Genomic DNA, 19,991 nt, shown 5'->3' with positions numbered 1-19,991 from the left:
TTCAAATGAAGGAAAACACATTTGAGATTCAATTTTCAAAACATGCACCAGCAAAGAGTTACCAAAATTCAATATGAAATGTAAAATTAAAAAATTAAAAAGCAATAGCAGAATACTTTTTAATTTTAAGAACGAAGCTGCATTATTTGACTCCTAATTAAAATCATTAATAAATATTGCTATATGCATTTTCATTTTCTTATTCGTGTCGCACCTTTTATGACAAAATCAAAAAGAAAACTGAGGGCATTGCTTTTTAATTTTCGTGGTCCTGCCCTGCACAAGAGTTACCACAACTCGAAAACGAAATCGCAATCTCAAAGTAAGCGCGCGGCGCAGGAAAGTGACGTCAGCAGCTCTCCACCTGTGGGTATGGCGGTATGACGCCAAGTGTCATTTGCCTCCTGTCATGTGTAAATTCTAATGTTTGTGAATTTAATAAAGATATATATATATATATATATATATATATATATATATATATATATATATATATGTATATGTATATATATATATATATATATATATATACATATATATATATATATATATATATATATATATGTACACATATATATATATATACATATGTTTTTTATTTAAAAAGAAAAGAAAAGAAAAAAAAGGTATGGCGGTATGACACCACTTTGCCATCGTTACTTCTTTCACGTCATTGAAGTTGCCGGTAATCAAGATTTAAATCGGCGAAAAACGTGGACCACTGACAGATCTCGCACCAGCATCTGCCACCAGTCGACGGATTGATCTGTTGCTTCGCATCCTTCGTCGGATGGACTGGTGGCCGACGCCGAACGGAAGCAATGATCCGTTGCATCGCATCCTGCGACGGATGGACTGGTGGCCGACGCCGAACAGCTGTTACTCCACCCATGTAACAAATAGCTTTAGCTTTGATGTTGTGCTGGTGCATCAAGGTGTTCCATAACTGACAACAGGTTGGCTAGGGCAACCTTGTTTGCGTCCGTATCTGGGACGGCAGAATACCTGCTCAACTCGGTCCCGAGCATCAGATTCAGATACACTATTCAACTCCACCTGGGAAGCTAAATCCAGCAGGGTTTGAACAATTGTGTCAATGTGCGCCATGCTCAAATCTGTCCGACCAACGAGATCCGTCAGTGGTCCACGTTTTTCGGCGATTTAAATCTCGTTTACCGGCAACTTCAATGACGTGAAAAGTAACGATGGCAAAGTGGTGTCATACCGCTATACCTTTTTTTTGTTTTGTTTTGTTTTTTTAAATATACAGTATATATATACATTTATTAAATTCACAAACATTAGAATTTACACATAACAGGAGGCAAATGACACTTGGCGTCATACCGCCATACCCACAGCGGAGGTGGAGAGCTGCTGACGTCGCTTTCCTGCGCCGCGCGCTTACTTTGAGATTGCGATTTCGTTTTCGAGTTGTGGTAACTCTTGTGCAGGGCAGGACCACGAAAATTAAAAAGCAATGCTCTCAGTTTTCTTTTTGATTGTGTCATAAAAGGTGCGACACGAATAAGAAAATGAAAATGCATATAGCAATATTTATTAATGATTTTAATTATGAGTCAAATAATGCAGCTTCGTTCTTAAAATGAAAAAGCATTTCTGTTATTATATTCTTATTTTAATTTGGATTATGGTAACTGCTTCCATATAAAACAAATACATCCATAAATATATACAATGTGAGAATTGTTTCTTGCAAGAGCTGTACTTCAACCCATGACCATCGATAAAAGTGTACACATCTGATCGTAAACAATCTGCTGCAACCTGAATTTCCACTTCTGTGTCTATAAACCAGTCACAGCTTGACTGATGGCTCTGAAGAAGCAGTTTCCATCAGCCTCTACATTCTCATTTGTACACGGCGAACCTAATGGGCCTTTGCAATCAGAAATTGGAAAACTTGCACGGTCCAAATGAATCTTCAAGTTTTTGCAAAGGTCTAAACAAACATCAACATCAAGGGGAGAGAAGTTACACTCTTCATTGGTCACAGCACTGACAAACTCTACGTCAGAATTATCCATGTCAAAGTGAGGAGTTTTGCTCTTCTGAAGTGACTCACTGTTGCCAGCTGGTGCTGGAATTTTAAACCGTGACCGGTTTCGCCTTGATGAAAAGAACCATGCAGAACCTTGGCTAATCTAATACCAGTGCCATGATCTGCCACTGCATCTTCACTAGTACTAACTGATGATGGATCACAAATCACATGTGCGAGGCGTAGAACGAGCGGAGCAGTCAGAGGCAACAGAAGAAGAAAGAAAAGCCTCCTTAGCTTAGTTGATCTTCTGTGTTGCCTCCTGGACGGTGCTGGCCTCCTCTGGCTTGGTGCTGGCAACCACGGGAGCCACAGGAACCACGGGCACAGCTCTGGTCATCTGTGGCGTCGCCTCCACCTGATTAAAATAAGAAAGATGTGATTTTATGCCAATAAACATAGAAAGGAAAACACTAGGCTTTACACGATCACGATTTTTGTGCCGATCACCGATCAGTGACTTTAAATAAACCGATCACCGATCACTGATCCAATCACGTTAGGGGCAATAAATACTTGTTTCTATACACCCCTTGCCTTCTTAAGAGCACCGTCTAAAGTTATTTGCTTTAGCATCCGTTTCAGAGTTTGCTTTTCTTTTTCTTTCTCCGCGCTGCGTTTCTTAAACTCGACATGCTCCTCCGTGTGTATCTTTTCCAAGTGCCTGATTAAATTTGTGGTGTTGAAATTTTTTGCCAAAGTTCCCCTGCGAGGTACTGTAGCGTTGCATATATTGCAGATTCAAAGAAACTTTATTGTCCGTCACATAGCGACAGTACTCAAAACAGGAAGAGGAACGAAGACGAAAATGAAGGTTTTTGAATCATGAACCATTAGCTCTCGGTGTTATGCCCCGGCCTAGGGGGAACCAGGACACAACATAAAGGCTCCCCCCCTTCTCCCAGCTCTCAAATTAGACAAAGGTGCTTCGTCCACAGGATGGTTTTTATTAAACGTCACCATCATTTCACTGGCGTCAGGGAGGGCATGGCCAAAACAACAAACAAAATGGCTCTCTTATGGATCTTACCTATGAAGAAAACAATCAAATAAATGACAGTCAAACTAACCTCCTTAACTAAAACACAGGAGAAAAGGGTCACAACACAAATGGCTTCCCTCCCCTACGGGCTACGTGGACACAAAGGGAACTGAAATAGATTACAAAACAGAATTGATGGCTGAACACAGAATGCTGCTGCTGCGGCACATGGCCTCTGGTTGGGAGCTGGGAGAAGGACAAAGAGACCGAGGTGTTGAAGTCCTCCTCCTTAAATATTGGCACCAGCCAATCACCTTTCCGCACCTGGAACAAGCAAAAAAAAGGGAACACAGGATCTACTGCGCCATCTAGTGCCCAAACGGACACACAGCAGACAAAAGGAACTGACAACAATGTAAACTCAAATCTATACATTTACATAACACTCGGATACAAACAAATAAACATGTCGATGCTGTGAAACTACTTTGGAGGAAATGAGACAGATTAAAAAAGTTTCAACACGACCATGACGTCATTGATCGGAGATTCATGACATGACGCCCGATCATGAACGTTTCTAAAAATGCCAAATATCAGCCGATCCGATACAGCCGATAAGATCGGTGTAAAGCCTAGAAAACACACACAGGTGATGAAGTGGAAATGAATAAGTACAAACCTGCTGCACTGCTGTGACATTGCTGGAGGCAGACTCAGTCATGTGGACAGTTGAACGTGTTGCCCACACCTGCAAATACAAGGACACAAAGTAACGTTTAAAGAACTGCATTTATTGTCCTATCACAAAGATGCACACAATGAAATACACATATCCCAAATACCAACATGTCACTTGTTTGTTTTGGTTTTTGAGGCAACGCGTGCTGATCGACGTCTCAGGCTGGACATCTGGAAGAACATAAAGAAATGAATTCATAAACAAAGTAACACACTAATTAAACTGTACATGTACTGTACATATGTGATCTTGTGTTGATAATAGGGGTGGGGCGATACGGCTAACCCACGATTCGATACTGTGACGGTATTTGGCCCACGATAATGACAACATCACGACACACGATATCTTCGATATCTTCGAAATTTTGCAGACGATATGTGACTGAAAAAGAAAAAAATACCCATAAAAAGGAAAATGCCTGTGATCTTGCATTTATTCCAAAATTTTGTATAATGTACAAACAAACGTGCACTGCACAAGCAAACATATTAAAGTGCATGAACATTAATAACTTTCATGTAAACAAGGACAGTGCTTTCTGGTAATGTAAAGTCAGTAGCAACTTGTCTTATCTCAACTTGGGGACTTGGGATATACAAACCGACGGGAAGATGAAAGAGGGAAAAAAATCCTTTCACTGCCCCGATTCTGAAAATCAATAAAAAATGATGCAGACAAGATAAATCAAAAAATAACCGCGTCCCCGAAATATACGGGACAAAGTGAAGTGCGTCCCCCATCAGTTCATTACGGGACAGGCTTTTTAGTTGCCAAATATGGGACAATCGCGTATTTTACGGGAGGGTTGGCAACCCTATCTAGACCACAGACGGAAATTAAATGAGGTTTTGTCATTTTCCCTAAAAAACGGGACAAATTGTGTCCCGGGAGAGATTTTATCTTTCCCGGGACAGGTGGACAGGTGGTGTTTGGAAAAAAATATTGATATTTGCCGTCAGTGTATCGATTATTTATTGCGACAGAAAGCACAACAATATATTGCAATATTGATTTTTTTTTTCACCCACCCCTAGTTGATCAGTGTATGAATAATTGTGTGAATGTTACCGTGGCAGCTGGGGAAACCCTGCCAGATGACTCCACGACGGTCTCCATGTGGTCCAGCAGCACAGCCTCACTGAACGGGATGTCTGTGTGAAATGCAGTCTCAACAGCTGTTGGTACTGTCTATAAAAGAAAAGAGGAGAGGAAATCAGAGTCAACTTAGGATAAGTGTTCATTTTTAAAATAAAAAGTTGCACTGTTTGACAAATACACGATTGGGGGTTACCTCAACCTCCTGTCCAACAAGAGTCCATTCAGGAGCGGGTCCATACACTGGCATGTAGACAGGACCTGTCACAACCACTCTGGGAGACACCCTGGGCGATGATTGGTTGTGGCACAACACCCCTGGCCTAGGTGAAGGGGGTGCGAGCTGATGGAGCATGCAGCATGCAGACGCTCCACCAAAATCAGTCCTGAGGTGCACCTAAACAGAAAACAACATGTTAACACATATTTGTCATATCAAATGAAGAGCAAGTAAGGCTGAAGAAGGCAAAACTTACACCATCATAACACCACCATGTACAGCTGACGAAGGGGGAGGTGATCGGCCATATACACAAATGTTACACCTGGAAGAAGTGTCACATAATCAATTATGTAATCACACAATTCTAAGAAATATCTGTTAGGACAGTGTCACTGAAGAGAAAAAAATACAACAAAAATATGTATTTTACACACCCATGCATGCAGCAACACGATGATATACTTGACGTAGCGCTGTTTGTAGTTCTGGCTTGACAGTCAGGCGAGGTGGAAAGTCAAGCACAAACACCTACAAAATAGTTGTATATAAAAAAAAAAAACCCAAACAAACATAAAAATGCAAAATAAATTCATGAATATTCTTGTTATTGAACTATGGATCATGGAATTACTTGATATTGATAAAACAAAGTGGCGATGACATTCATGTGTTCAAATTTGTTTGTCACAGCAGATAAACAAACCTTGGGCCAGCGGTCCAACACAGTTGCCAGTAGCGCAGCAAAATCCTGGGCGGAGTCTGTTACAAGCCCGTGTTCAAGGTTGTTGCCCGGGGCGAGAACACAAAACCATCCACAAGTGGACAGAGATGTGAGTCTCCCACCACCAGAACAAAAACATAAAGAAACTCGTGGCTTGACAGAATCACGACCCATACCTTCTTGTCTGGTTGCTGGGCCTTAAGAACGAACTTGCACTGTTTTGTCAGTCAGGAGCAAAACGGGCCATCTTCGCACCCAGGTCGCTGACCAGTACCGCGCCCTGTGTAAAAATTGACAAAAAAGAAAAATCTAAATATGTTTTTGTAAGATTTATTTGGAATACAACATAACAACACAGGAAGAACATGAAATCATGAACGTGGAAGTACTCACGACGTTCAAAGTCCTTCCGAGGTGGAAAAGGTGTCCAATCCCGTTTTTGCTCCAGGCGTCGTTTCATGGCCAGAGAGCGACGGAATGCCTTGGTGTTCGGCATCTGAACAATGAAATGAAAGATTGTGTCATTTTCAATGAAGGACAATGATAACACAAGTTTACAGAAAAAAGTGATGTTTTCTCACACACGACATCAAAACACAGAAAGCTTTCTGTACCTTTGCAGCTGGAGACGATGAGCTTAAATCAATAAAGCAAAAGAAAATGTGTATGTGTACTCTTGGACCCTAACCCTAATGCCATACAAGTCTATGGGGTGAAATCTCAACTTTGTCCTACAGATATGGGGCCACTTGTTTTTTCATCAGGAGCCCCCAAGAAGCACCCACACCAAATTTGGGGCTTCTAGTACTTGAGGAACCCCGAAACCCTAACCCTAATTTCAGCTAACCCTAACCCTAACCCTAACCCTAGTTTCAGCTTTATTGTTAACCCTAATTCAATGCAAGTCTATGGGGTGAATTTTCAACTTTATCCTAGAGACATGGGGCCACTTGCTTTTTCATCAGGAGCCCCCAAGAAGCACCCACACCAAATTTGGGGCTTCTAGTACTTGAGGAACCCCGAAACCCTAACCCTAATTTCAGCTAACCCTAACCCTAACCCTAACCCTAGTTTCAGCTTTATTGTTAACCCTAATTCAATGCAAGTCTATGGGGTGAATTTTCAACTTTGTCCTAGAGACATGGGGCCACTTGCTTTTTCATCAGGAGCCCCCAAGAAGCGCCCACGCTAGATTTGGGGCTTCTAGCCAATGAGGAAAAATTTGGAGCAGACATCCTCAAAGGACTGTTGCCACTCACTAGACCAAACAAATGGTTTCAATGGACTGGTTAATTCTTCTCTTGTGGCCGGCAGCTCCACTGCCTTAGTGCTGGAGATGAACGCTCAGGGGCGCCGCCAGGAATTTTGGGCCCCCTTCAAAAAAACAAAAACAAATGGGCCTCCTTTGCGCAGCGCTTGTCAAAAGCTTCACATCACTCTAAAAATGCAGTATAGTTCAATAATAGTGCTTGAGTCCATCTTTTTTGATTGTGAATTCTCCACTAAGCAAACTCTTAACATTGATGAATGATTCATGAAAAAAAAACTTGATGTCTCTCGGACAAAGTTGAGCTTTGACCTTCATAGACTTGCACTGCATTAGGGTTTAGCGATAAGGCTGGAATTAGAGTGAGGGTTTTGGGGTTCCTCATGGGCTAGAAGCCCCAAATTTGGCGTGGGTGTGTCCAGGAGGATCCTGATGAACCTGAAAGTGGCTCCATGTCCCTAGGACAAAGTTGACCTTTGACCCTCATAGACTTGTATGGCATTAGGGTTATCGATAAGCGATACAAACCTGGTGAGTTTAAGACTTAGTGACTCTACGTACATGAATATATGGGGTACCCCGTCCTTACCTTGTTCCAACCTTCCCTCCACAAACCTGGCTGTCCAGTGCAGAAGTCAATGTGAGAGAGAGAACAAAGAAGGAGGAGGGCCTGTGACGCCGCTGCTGATTGGCTCGTTGGTCGGTTGAATGAGCCAATTCTAGAGCTCCCCTCGGTGTCCACACACTGCAAAATATATCTAAGAAATAAACACTTAAATTGAGAAAGAACAGGCTAGAAACAAGTCATATTATCTGCCAATGCAGTAAGATATTTAGACTTGGTAAGATTTCTTAAAATAAGACGATATATCTAGGCATTTGAAGAATGGAAAAACTCTTGAAATAAACAGTAAAGCACTCATTCCAAGGACTGTACTAAGTCAAATAAACTTGATACTAGCTTCTCAATTCTTTTTTCACGTTTGCTTCTTTCTTAATTTGAATGAAAAGATCTTAAAACCAGACCTACTAACAGTGCAATTCTTCTTAATTTAAGTGTTCACAATATTAGCTTTTTTTTTCTCAAAATGAGACAAAGCATCCACCCCCCCTACGCCCATTCCCCCCCAAAAAAAAATAATTCAGCAAACAGAATTAATTGTCAACAACTATTTATTCACTTAAATTGCTGACAGTGCCTTCACTGCCTTCTAATAAAAACGTCACTAAGGCATTGCATCTTAAAACAACGTCAAGCAATAATTTCTAGAACGCAAGTAACAATTGTTACAATATTCACCGTCACCATTATTGAATATTGATTCAGATTCCCTGACACTCAGTTACACACACAAAAAAAAAAACAGTATGGGGACAGCATATAGTGTTGTGTTCCTATCACCACTGATAACATGTTTGTTCCAACAGACTCCCACCCACCCTCAAGTTACAACTACCAGGGGAGTGTATCACTACCTATGCCTAGTACACAGCTCTACTCCCCAATAAAATCTTTCCATTCTGCCATGGTCTTTTTTGTATGAGGCTGTGGTGTCTCACTCATGGATAGTGTCCTGTAGCACTTCTGTCTGAATGACAGAGAGAAGGGTTGCCACACACTTTTGGATATGTGAGGTGCAGGGCATAGTAGTAACCCATCAGATGAAGCACACCGTAACTCAAGTCTTCCTTGGCAAGCGTGGTGGCAGGAGTGGCTCCAAGACAGATGAGACAGCGGGTCCCATCAAACAGCAACACAGTGGTGCAGAAAGACCTCTTCTGCGAGTACATTGTGGGATCTTCTGTTGGCTAAAGAAAAAGAAGAAGGAAACGCCACATCCATGCATGGAACTATGAAGTGTTGAATGTGAGAAAATGCAAACAAACTTTCACCTGAATGACATGAAGCAGTGCCTCACTGGCATGTCCCAGCTTCTTCGGTGGTGGACTTGGTGAAGGAAAGAGTGTGGGGAGTGCCCTGAGCAGCGCGATGGAATATTCCACTGGAATAGAACAAATCAACTTTGAGTTCAAAGTTAGTCTTCCTAAAAATGAGTCTTATTAGGTTTGTGTTGATCACAAAAAAAAACTTATTTTTTCAGCATGAAGAGTATTACCATTCTGCATCTATTCATTCAGCGCAACATAAACCATCCTATGTCCAAGGAAACAGCTACACAGTCAATTAGAGACACAGCAAAATGACTCACCTACATCCAGCGTTATGCGTGGCTTCATCACTTCATTTTTTTTCCAAACACCATAAAATTACACATTGGTGCAGAAGTCTTCCCATCTCTTTTTTTAGTTCATCAATGAATTTTCTGTTGTCCTTATCCAGAATGCGCCGCAGCTTATTCATCGCCTATTAATGCAAGTCAGTGTTAAAATCTGCAAAAATGCTTGCTTTTCATCATAAACCAAAACAAGTTAATCACTTACATGATAAAGATCCTTGACACATGGATATGCATCCAGGATCTTTGTTGGCCTTGTCCTCTTCTTTCAGAACATCACTATCAATGAAGGATCTTCTTGCTTGAAACTGCAGGTCAAGAATTTGGGAGACAGCATCTTGGTTGGGTTTTGGTTTCTTGTACAGCTCCTGCAGGGTCTGATAATGTCTGGCCTGTGCTGTCAGACCATCTTTGGCTGATGAAATGGAGGAGACAAATCAGTAAATCAGTCAAATGGATGAAATTGTTTGGAGCATCAAAATATATCAAATGACAATTCAAATGCAAAAATGCCTGCGATATATCATGATATCCAAAACTATCATAACATTGCCTAGTTTTCATACATTATCATTATTATTAAAATGGACATGTTTCTACTTACGTGAAGTGTGGCCATTATCAGAACTGCGCCCTGGTGTGTGACACAAAATAATTGTTGATCCACCAATTGAGTCTGCATCATGATCTTCTTCTTGGTCACTTGCTGAGAAGTCAATGTGATGCCTTTTCTTCTTGTGGCCCCTCTCTGGTGAATCTCTTGTGAAGATTCTTGTAAGTGCTCGCTTGGTAAATAAAATTTCACTCATTGAAAGAACAAATAAAGATGGAAAGTGAACATGCACAGATAAAAAAAAGTATCAGCCAAAAATAACCACACGCTTCAAAATCTAAGTGCGCAAAATAATATAATCACTTACATGTTTCATTGTTTTGTCTTAATCCTTCAGCATGGGATAATACTCCACTAGTCTTTGAGACATTGCAGTGACTTCATGCTTAGAAGGGTACCAGACCCCCTCTCCTTGCTGACTGGCTCTCAAGATAGAAATCATGCTGGTGACAGTGTTTCTCACCAGCCTGCATCTCAGCTCTTTGAACATGACACATTTCCCCTCACTGGCAGGGCGGGCCATCTGGAAGTAGTGCTTACGAGCTTGCTTCAACTCACTGTCTGTATAGAGGGTGGGCAAACTTTTTTAGCAACGGGCCACATGACAGACCTGCATCGAGTCGGTGGGCCACGGAAGGGGGGGTTGTAGGTAGGTACAGAATGAGTCCGGGTGCAGAATCGTTCTGGGCGTAGTGACTGCCCGATACGGCAACTCCATTGGGACATACCTCTACATCGCGGTCGAACGTGATATATGGATAGATCACGGTCAAAACGCTATTTCGCGGGTGATAGATAGATAGATATATAGATAGTGTGTGCTGAATACATACATTCGTATATATATATATATATATATATATATATATATATATATATATATATATATACATACATACATATGTATGTATGTATGTATGTATATATGTATATGTATATATATATATATATATATATATATATATATATATGTATATATATATGTGAAGAGAGAGAGAGAGCGAGAGAGAGAGAGAGAGAGAATTTCGTGTATACAACATAATACAAACAAAGTACTGTAAATACGGCAGGGATTGACAGAAAAAAAAAGATAACCTTAATCAACCGATGTAGTTTGTCCTAATAGAGTTGCCGTATGTGACGTTGTTGGCATTCGCCCACTGGACAGAGGCGACTGCCAATTACGTCACATACGACAACTCTATAATCGTACCGCGATCTGTCCATATATCACGTTCGAACGCGATGTAGAGGTATGTCCCAATGGAGTTGCTGTATCGGCAGTCACTTCCGCCTTGAACGATTCTGCACCCGGACTAATTCTGTACCTACACCTCGTTGACGGGGGGGAAGCACGCTATCGCTATCGCGCTACACTAACTCGGCAAAGTTACGTGCCGACAAAGTTTTGTTGGGGGGTGCGGTGTTGGGGGGTTATGACTGGCTTCACGCGGGCCGGAAAGAGACACGCAGCGGGCCGGATGAGGCCCGCGGGCCGGGGTTTGCCCATGTCTAGTATAGACAACATATTGTGGAGGAGCAGGAAGCTGTAGGGTCCTCTTTGGGCTGCTTCTCACCAAAGGAGTGGATGTCTGAGGACAGATTGGAGATGTTCCTCCTGGTGAAGACACAGTTCCTGGCTTCATTCGGGGCAGCCTTGTCTGGTACGGTGGAATTCTCAGCCGAGAGGAAACCAGATCCAAAAAATTATGAACAAGAGAGAAACAATAGACCCAATTAGGAAAAAAGAAAAAAAAAGTGTTATGCTAGATGTTTTCAGAGCAAAGTAGGTAACCAATCACATCTACACTAATAAGGGCCCAAATCCGTTTCCTCCTGAGAAAATGTTCTGGTCCAGGAAAAAGGTCTCTCAAATCATCACGACTGAGGGTGTGGAGCAAGACTTCATCGATGTTGGCAGCTATAAAGACAGTCCAATCATTAACAAACCTTTTACACTTAACAACTCATACATTTTTTAACTAATGAATTTAATTCAACTTGACAAGTCAAACCAAGTTTGTTTTGTGCCAATTTCTGTTATCAGAATTAAATGTAAATGCAATTCAGTTTAGACATTTTGTCTCAAATTTGTAAAATACTTCTTTTTGAAATCAGTGTCAGCATACAGTTATTTTAATTACTTAGCGGACAAATCACAGTAATGGAAATTTTTTCATACCTACACATGACATACCATTTAAAATTGATACTGTGACATCATCCAGCTCATCCATTATTGGCCCCGGTTTGGATGTCCATTTAATTTCTCCTCAATCTGGCAGGGGAAAAGAAATCATCATATTAAGGTCACAATTCGGACAAGCTAGCCTTCCGACTCAAGATCTGTTTTTTTACAATGCCCATCTGCCATGGATCCCAAAGTTCCCATGCAATTAAAAGTTGTGACACCTTATCTGAATGATAACCCTAGACAGCTCAACGGATTGCTAGTCATACAGACAACAATCGAAAATTGGAGTGAAACTTGTAACCACAATGCCTGCAACATGGTGGTACTTATGGTAATAATCATCAAATACCAGTGTTCTTTGTGACAAAATGACAACATCTGATAGGATTGTGCCACCTTGAACTGCAATCAACTTAAATTTTGATAAAAACAAGCAAATTGTACCTAAACTACATCTTCAATCAATCCAATTTGAGCACCCTCTACCCCATAAACTGAAGATACTGCAACACAAACTTGGTAGTACAGTATTTCGTCATGCCACATATAACTAGGAATACTAATTGCTTGTTCACATGACTAGAATTGCAGTACATCAATCCAATACAAAATACACACTTGTCATCAAGCTCATAAATCCATCGAGTCGAGATGAGCACGTGCACGGAGTCGGACTCCGTGAGTTCACATAAACAGAGCATTGCGTTTGCATAAATTATGCACGGCTATCGAGCTAGAAGCCGAGTCCGATTTGGTGCACACAACCACACTATAATGCCTCTCAATGTCCTAACCCATGCCACGCAACACAAACGTGAGGGACCGATTTGAGTTTCTCATGGGACCAGCAGTGAAGTCACAACCGTCGCCCCACATGAAATGTCGCAGCAGGAGCCTGAGGATTTTCTGAGTCAACATGCTGATCAACAGGTAACGTAATGTTGGCTTCCTTGACGACATTAGACAACTCCCTGTTTATATTTTATTCATATTTTAGTACAAAGCCTCCTTGTTTTATGATCTGCTCCTGTTTGACTTGTTCGGTTTTTGTTTTGACATTATGCTGTTAGTGTTTATTTCAAATTAACAAGAAGTACCGGTACAGATAGTAGGAAATTAATATAACACTTGCGTCAAACAAAGAATAACTAACTGTACATATCATGTCTACAGGAAGGAGCTGGTACATTAAGTGAGAATATTCAAGAATATTAAGAGAAGATATATTCAAGGTTGTCCTGAGGTCAACTGTACCAACCATTGCCAGAGCTTATGGAGCAATTTGATGTTATTGTACAGTAAAAATGGAATATTGGAGCTGTCGCAAAAAGGCTTAATATCTCCAAAATGATACTGTACATATGCTTGATAATGACTGAGGATATAGTCAGGGTGTTCCTCAGGTCAACTGTACCAACCACTGACAGAAATTATGGAGCAAAGCAATGTTACTGTACAGTAAAAAATTGAGTACTGGGCCCTTTTTGCCTGTTTGAAAAGCTAAAAAAAAGAGGAAAACAACAACTTTGAGGCTTAATATCTCCAAAATGGTACATTAAATATGCCTTATAATGATTGAAGATATATTCAAGGTTGTCCTGAGGTCAACTGTACCAACCATTGACAGAGCTTATGGAGCAATTTGATGTTATTGTACAGTAAAAATGGAATATTGGAGCTGTCGCAAAACAAAACAAAAAGCCAACTTTAAGGCTTATTATCTCCAAAATGATACAGTAATCAATCACATTTAGAAATCAAATGTTTCTAAATGTCAAGTCAGTAATGTCAAGTCAGTGCTTGATGTGTCATCAGCAGGCGTCTGCGTCAGTAATGGGGCATCGGCGGGTTTCGGGCGGAATCGCCAGGCATTGGGAAGCGTTGGCGGGTGTCGGGGGCTCGTGGCCAGGTGGCGGACGTCACGGCAGGCAGTGGCCAGGTGGGCTCAGTCCCGCAAACGCTGCTTACAGCTTTAATTTTGTATTGCTTTGATAACATTGTTTAAGTTGAGTTTAAATTTACACTATTTTTTTTTTCTTAGCTGCTAATTTTTCAAAAATGCTGATGTTAAAAGTGTGTTTTGCACAGTAGATGTTATGTCACTTTAATTCATATGGCAGTACATTTAAAATAACTGGCCGTCAAGTTCCAGGAACTGACAAACTGCACTGAGTTGAGTGAGATTCTCCAAAGGAACTCCAGTATAAATGTGGACTTTACATTCTAGTCCCCTGTGAAGAAAAACCCAAAAGTGAAAGTTTTTGTGCCTCACCCTTTCGAACTGGGACATTTGCAAGGGAACGCAGACTGGTTATGCTGCTCCCTGATAAAAGAAAAATGTTTCTGCTGTTACCTCAGAAATTGCCTGTTATTATTGTGGCTCAGGATTTTGGAGGTAGATTTTTTTTTATTTTTCATAAGGAACAGGATAACAGTAATGCCCTGGCATTGGCAATAAGCTTTAATTTTGTATTTGCATTTTTTTTAACTTTAGATTTACATTAAAAATGTTTCTGTGTAAAGTGCTGATGTTAACTGTTTGCACAATAAATGTTATGGTGCTTTCGTTTATATGGCAGAACATTTAAATTAAAGTGTATGAAAGACTTCTTTTAAATTCATTATTGGCTTTTGCGTATACGACGTGATTAATCGTGATTGATCAGGTAAATCATGCGATTAATTGCGATTAAAATTTGTAATCGTTGCCCAGCCCCAGTAAAAACATTTTTCTGGTGCCAGCATTTCGTGAGGCAGAAGTTGATTCATACTTCAGTGCCTTGGAGCGAATAGCTTCGCCACTCAACTGGCCAAGAGACATGTGGCCTGTCCTTCTCCAATGCAAGCGGGTGGGAAAAGCACAGGAGTTGGTGTCTGCTCTTTTCTTAGAAGACAGCCTGCAATATGATGTTGGAAAGGAAGCAATTTTTCCTGCTTATGAGCTTGTTCCTGAGCCCTACCGGCAAAAATTTAGGAACCATAGAAAATCTAGTGGTCAAACCTTTGTCGAGTTTGCATGGGAGAAAAGCAACCTCTTTGATAAATGGTGTGCAGCTAATGATGTCAAAAATGACTTTGAGTCACTCCGTGAGCTCGTTCTTTTAGAAAATTTGAAAGACTCTTTGCCAGAGAAGGTGGTAATGTTCTTGAATGAACAGAAAGTGTCGTCATTGTCCAAGGCTGCTGTCCTCGCAGATGAGTTTGTGTTGACCCACAAAAATGTCATCTCATCTTCCCCCCCGATCGGACAAGCCTTCTGCTTCTCGTCCCACAAGAGCCGAGTCTAGCCACCTCCCCCTTGAAAAGGCTAGAGGGAAGGGACTTCTGGTTTGGCCATAAAGCGGTAGACTGCGCGACACCAGGCCTCTCAACCATCCAGGGTAAAAACTCCCCGAAAACTTGAATAACTATTGTCAGATATCATATTAACTACAAAGTGATCAGGGGAACGTTGGAATGGGAAGGAAAACTCCATTCAACCAAAACAGAAACACGGTAACAGACAATATGGCGGAACTACCAGCTTGCTCTGAAACAGAGGGAGATGGCGAAACGAACTCCTCGTGACTAACGACGCGAAAAAGGGCTCGGACATAAAAATTATTAGCAAGGAGATACGGGATTTAAAAACGGAATCAAAAGAAGTCCTTCGCACGTTTGGAGAAACACTGAGGAACGACGTGGAAAAAGACTTGGACGACTTCAAAGACGAAATAAATCAACAACTTGCGAAAGTCATCACCGAACAGGAGCTCCAAACCAGCAAGATCAACGAGGCTGAGTCGCGGATTGAAAAGCTAGAACGTTGGGCAAAGGAAGCTAATGACGCTCTGGTCATATCACTGAGAGAACAAAAAGCTCTTCAGGACAAGTTAACTGACCTGGAGTCCAGGCCGAGGAGAAACAACCTACATATCTATGGAGTCACTGAAAGAGAGGAGGGAGAATCTGTGGCCAAGTTTGTGGAAGACCTGCTGAAAAGCGAACTGCACCTGCCAGCAGATTTTAATTTCCAAATTCAGAGAGCACACCGCTCACTCGCACAGAAACCAGCGGACGGTGCCCAACCGAGACCCATCATTGTTAACTTTCTGGAATTTACTACCAAAGAGAGGGTCCTGAGAGAGCTATGGACAAAGAAAATAGAACTGGGGAATAAAGTACCGTCATTCCATCACGATTACGCGACAGAGATGGTCCAAAAGAGAAAGGAGTACAACACTGCTAAAAGAATCCTGAAGGAGAAGGGCATCTGGTTCCAGACGCCATTCACCAAGATGAGGACCCACTGGGATATGGGAACTCGAACCTACAACAGCGCAGAGGAGGTCAAGGAGGAATTGGCGAGACGAGGCCTGGTGGAGAAGACGGCGGTGGCGACGGGTGCGGAGGGGCCTGCGGCACTCGGTGCCCCGCACTACGACGGAGTGGCAGTGCAAGGAGGGATCCTGGAGGGGCTACGCATCAGCAGCGACACGAGCCAGAGAAAAGCTACAAGAGTTTCAAAGATTCTTTGATTAAATTCAGAGAATACAGGGAAGAAAGCTGGTAGGGATGTTCTAGTATGACCGGTGTTTTTAGTTGACAAATTATTAAAATTGAATTCCCATGTTAATAGAAAAGAGACTGTGGGAAGTCCGGGTCGCTCCTTTTTTTCTAACGTTGGACTCATTTAGAACGACTAAAATACTCATTGCAGGTTCAAGTGTCATTTCTAAGTTAGGTTACATTTTTGACTGCCTTCACGCGGGCCAGACAGAGACACGCCATAGTTTGGCCATGCCTGATCTACAGGAAACACATCTCTCTCAGCAAGAGCTAAATCAACATGATTTAAAAGCTAAACTCGACACAACTAATGGCAACAGAAGTCAGACCCGCCTGTCGAAACTTGTCAACGTCTCTCTAGCCGAACTCGGGATGGTTGATGTTTGGAGGGACCTCCACCCGTTACAGAGGACTATTTTTTTTATTAACATTACAGACAGATACAGAATAGAGGAATGTAAAATAGGAACGACTGACTTGTACTGACACAGTATTAATTACCTTATTATTTGTCTAAATAAGAGGAAGAAAAACACACTTTGGAGATTAAATGTGGGTATGCTAAATAATCCAAAAACACTGGAGGAGGTGAAGAAAGAGATTAAATGCTCTATGGAGGAGAACATAGATAGTCCAGTAGACACTTCCATACTGTGGGACACAATTAAAGCTGTGATGAGAGGGAGGTTAATAGCGAGGGCAGCCTATCAAAAAAAGACTAGATGTGGCGAGGGGGAGGGTCTGGCGGAGGTGGAGACAATTCAGATGGTGGGTATCAAGGAAAATTGGGGCGGGGGTTGCCTGACAATGCCACCTGGGGAGTTGCAGGAAGAGCTTAATCGGACTAAGCAATAATTTGGTTTTCTCGTCCAATCGGAGTTCTCACCTTGTCCCCCTATACATGCAGCTGAGAAATTTGAATTACTGACGGGAACGTGTCCTCCTCCCAACAGTAGGGGGTGGAGTGAGCCTTTTCAGCTGGTCAGCTGCTTTCGGTTGACATATTACATCATTACGATATAGAATGATAGTTCATAATGTACGTGTTACTTACTTTGCAGATAAGCTGTACCCTATTTCTTGTGCTCATGGTTATCTTAAAAGATAACCATGAGCACAAGAACGTTGTTTGCTGTTGGAGGGCTACAACAACACAATGTCTTCGATGCTACGCTTTGTGCCGTCGCCACGGACCCCAAACTCTCGTTCTTGTTGGATGCGGGTTCTGCGCAGACTGGTGGGAGAGTTTGTGTACAGGTTTTGCAAAGGAACGGTGTCTTCAGTTATACACACGCTCATTAAAGAGCCGACCGTGGAGGAAGCTTGTGCCGTTTCCAGCAGAATAACAGCGAAATTATCGAAATGAAAACAAATCAGAAAAACATCTCTTTGCTGTGCTTTTATTTACAAGTTGAAATTCTTCTAACTTACAAAAAATGTGAACGAAAAGGTAGAAATATAAATACGAACAAATACGTATTTGTTCAGGGCTGCGCAAAGCCGGAGCCCTGCATTTGCTGCGCTACCCTTTTAAAAAAGGTCTCTGTTGTGTGTTATTTTAATATGTCCATCTCTTTTAGAAGAGAAAGCATCGCCCCGGTCTCATCCTCTCTCCAAATGTCAACATTCTTATTCGCGTTTGCTGGTTGTTTCGCGCCGTCTGTTTTGTTAGACGACGTAGTTGTGCGGTGGCGCGTGCGCACTTGCGTTGTCCAGTTAATAGTCCGACTAAGGCGTATACATGGCCGAGAAATTCGAATTCCAATCGCATTATCTGGGTGTCTCAATCGGAGTTCTCTGATTCCAATCGGAGTTCTCAAACTCCGATCATAATCGGACTAAGGCAATAATTCAAATTTCTCTAGTACCATGTAAACGCACTGAGGGACGCAAAAATTGCACTCCGGCGCAGGTGTGATTGATGACGCGAAGGTGGGGGCAAACCCACCTGCCACATAAAGAAGAAGGTTACAAGAAGCTGGTAAACCAATGAACAACTCTGGAACAGCAACACAAAAGCAATAAGGACGATACAGTGTTACAACAAATAATCGGTGTCAGAAGGGAAATAGACGATGTCTTGAGGCTAGATGTTGAGAAAAAGCTGAAATTCATAAAACAGACCCACTATGAATCAGGCTGTAAATCAACCAAATATTAAGCAAGAGGAATAAAGGCCCAGCAAGCTTCTCATGCAATATGTAAAATTAGAGACCCATTAACGAAACAGCTACTACTTGAACCTGAAGAAATAGAGAGGGTTTTTAAAGATTACTATGAAAATCTATATACCCAACCCACGGCTAAAGAAGATTGTGAGATGAAAGAATTCCTTGACTCATTGGACCTAGCAGCCATTGGAGATGAGCAAAATAGAAAACTCATTTCCAGTATAACCAAAAAAGAAATAGATGCTGCCATTAGCAGGCTTAAAATCAACCAAAGCGCCAGGTAGTGATGGGTTTCCTAGTGAGTGGTATAAAACATTTGGAGAAGAATTAACCCCGATACTCCTAAATTCTTTTAATCTGACTCTGACAGAGGGCAAACGGCCTCCCTCATGGAAAGAGGCTGTCATTCCAGTTATTCCGAAAGAAGGGAAAAATAAGGAACTTTGTGAATCGTATAGGCCCATTTCAATCTTAAATGTTGACTAGAAGATCTTTACTTCAATCATCTCAAAAAGACTTGAAAGTTTTATGCCGGACTTGATAGATGAGGATCAGTCAGGTTTTATAACAGGTAGGCAGACTCAAGATAACATTAGACGGGATGGACCGTCGAGGGCTGGACGATAATTCCATAACGATATATATCGATCGATAGACGTGTGCTGCGATAGGAAAAAAAGGGGTGGATAAAAAGTTTGATAGAAAAAGTTTCACTTCCTTTTTCATCATAGCCAATCATGTAGCTTAATATTACGGTCATTTCTTCCTCCAACCAATCGCAAACGCAGACCCAGCGGCTCCACGTCGGAGGAGGAATCCGCTGCCAGCGCCAGCACCAAGCAAGTAAAGCAGACCAAACTGGACTTCTTGCAGTAAATACGACAAAGCGTCCAAGCGCCATAAGGACATCACCCATGTAGTAACATGCTTCATAGCGAGGGATATGCTGCCAATAACCACCGTTGAAAAGCATGGCTTCAAACAGCTTCTCGCCACTCTTGACCTGCGATATGAAGTTCCAGACTGCAAGTATTTTTCAAACACAGCTCTTCCTCGTCTGTACAACGAGTGCAGGGAATCAGTGCAAAACGAGCTGTTAACCGCCACAACTTCAGACCTCTGGTCGAGTCGCA

The sequence above is a fragment of the Nelusetta ayraudi genome, unplaced genomic scaffold (assembly GCF_046127955.1).
Source record: "Nelusetta ayraudi isolate G7.1 ecotype Tasmania unplaced genomic scaffold, CSIRO-AGI_Nayr_v1 ptg000024l, whole genome shotgun sequence".
NCBI lineage: Eukaryota > Metazoa > Chordata > Actinopteri > Tetraodontiformes > Monacanthidae > Nelusetta > Nelusetta ayraudi.
This window is presented reverse-complemented; position numbering follows the sequence as displayed.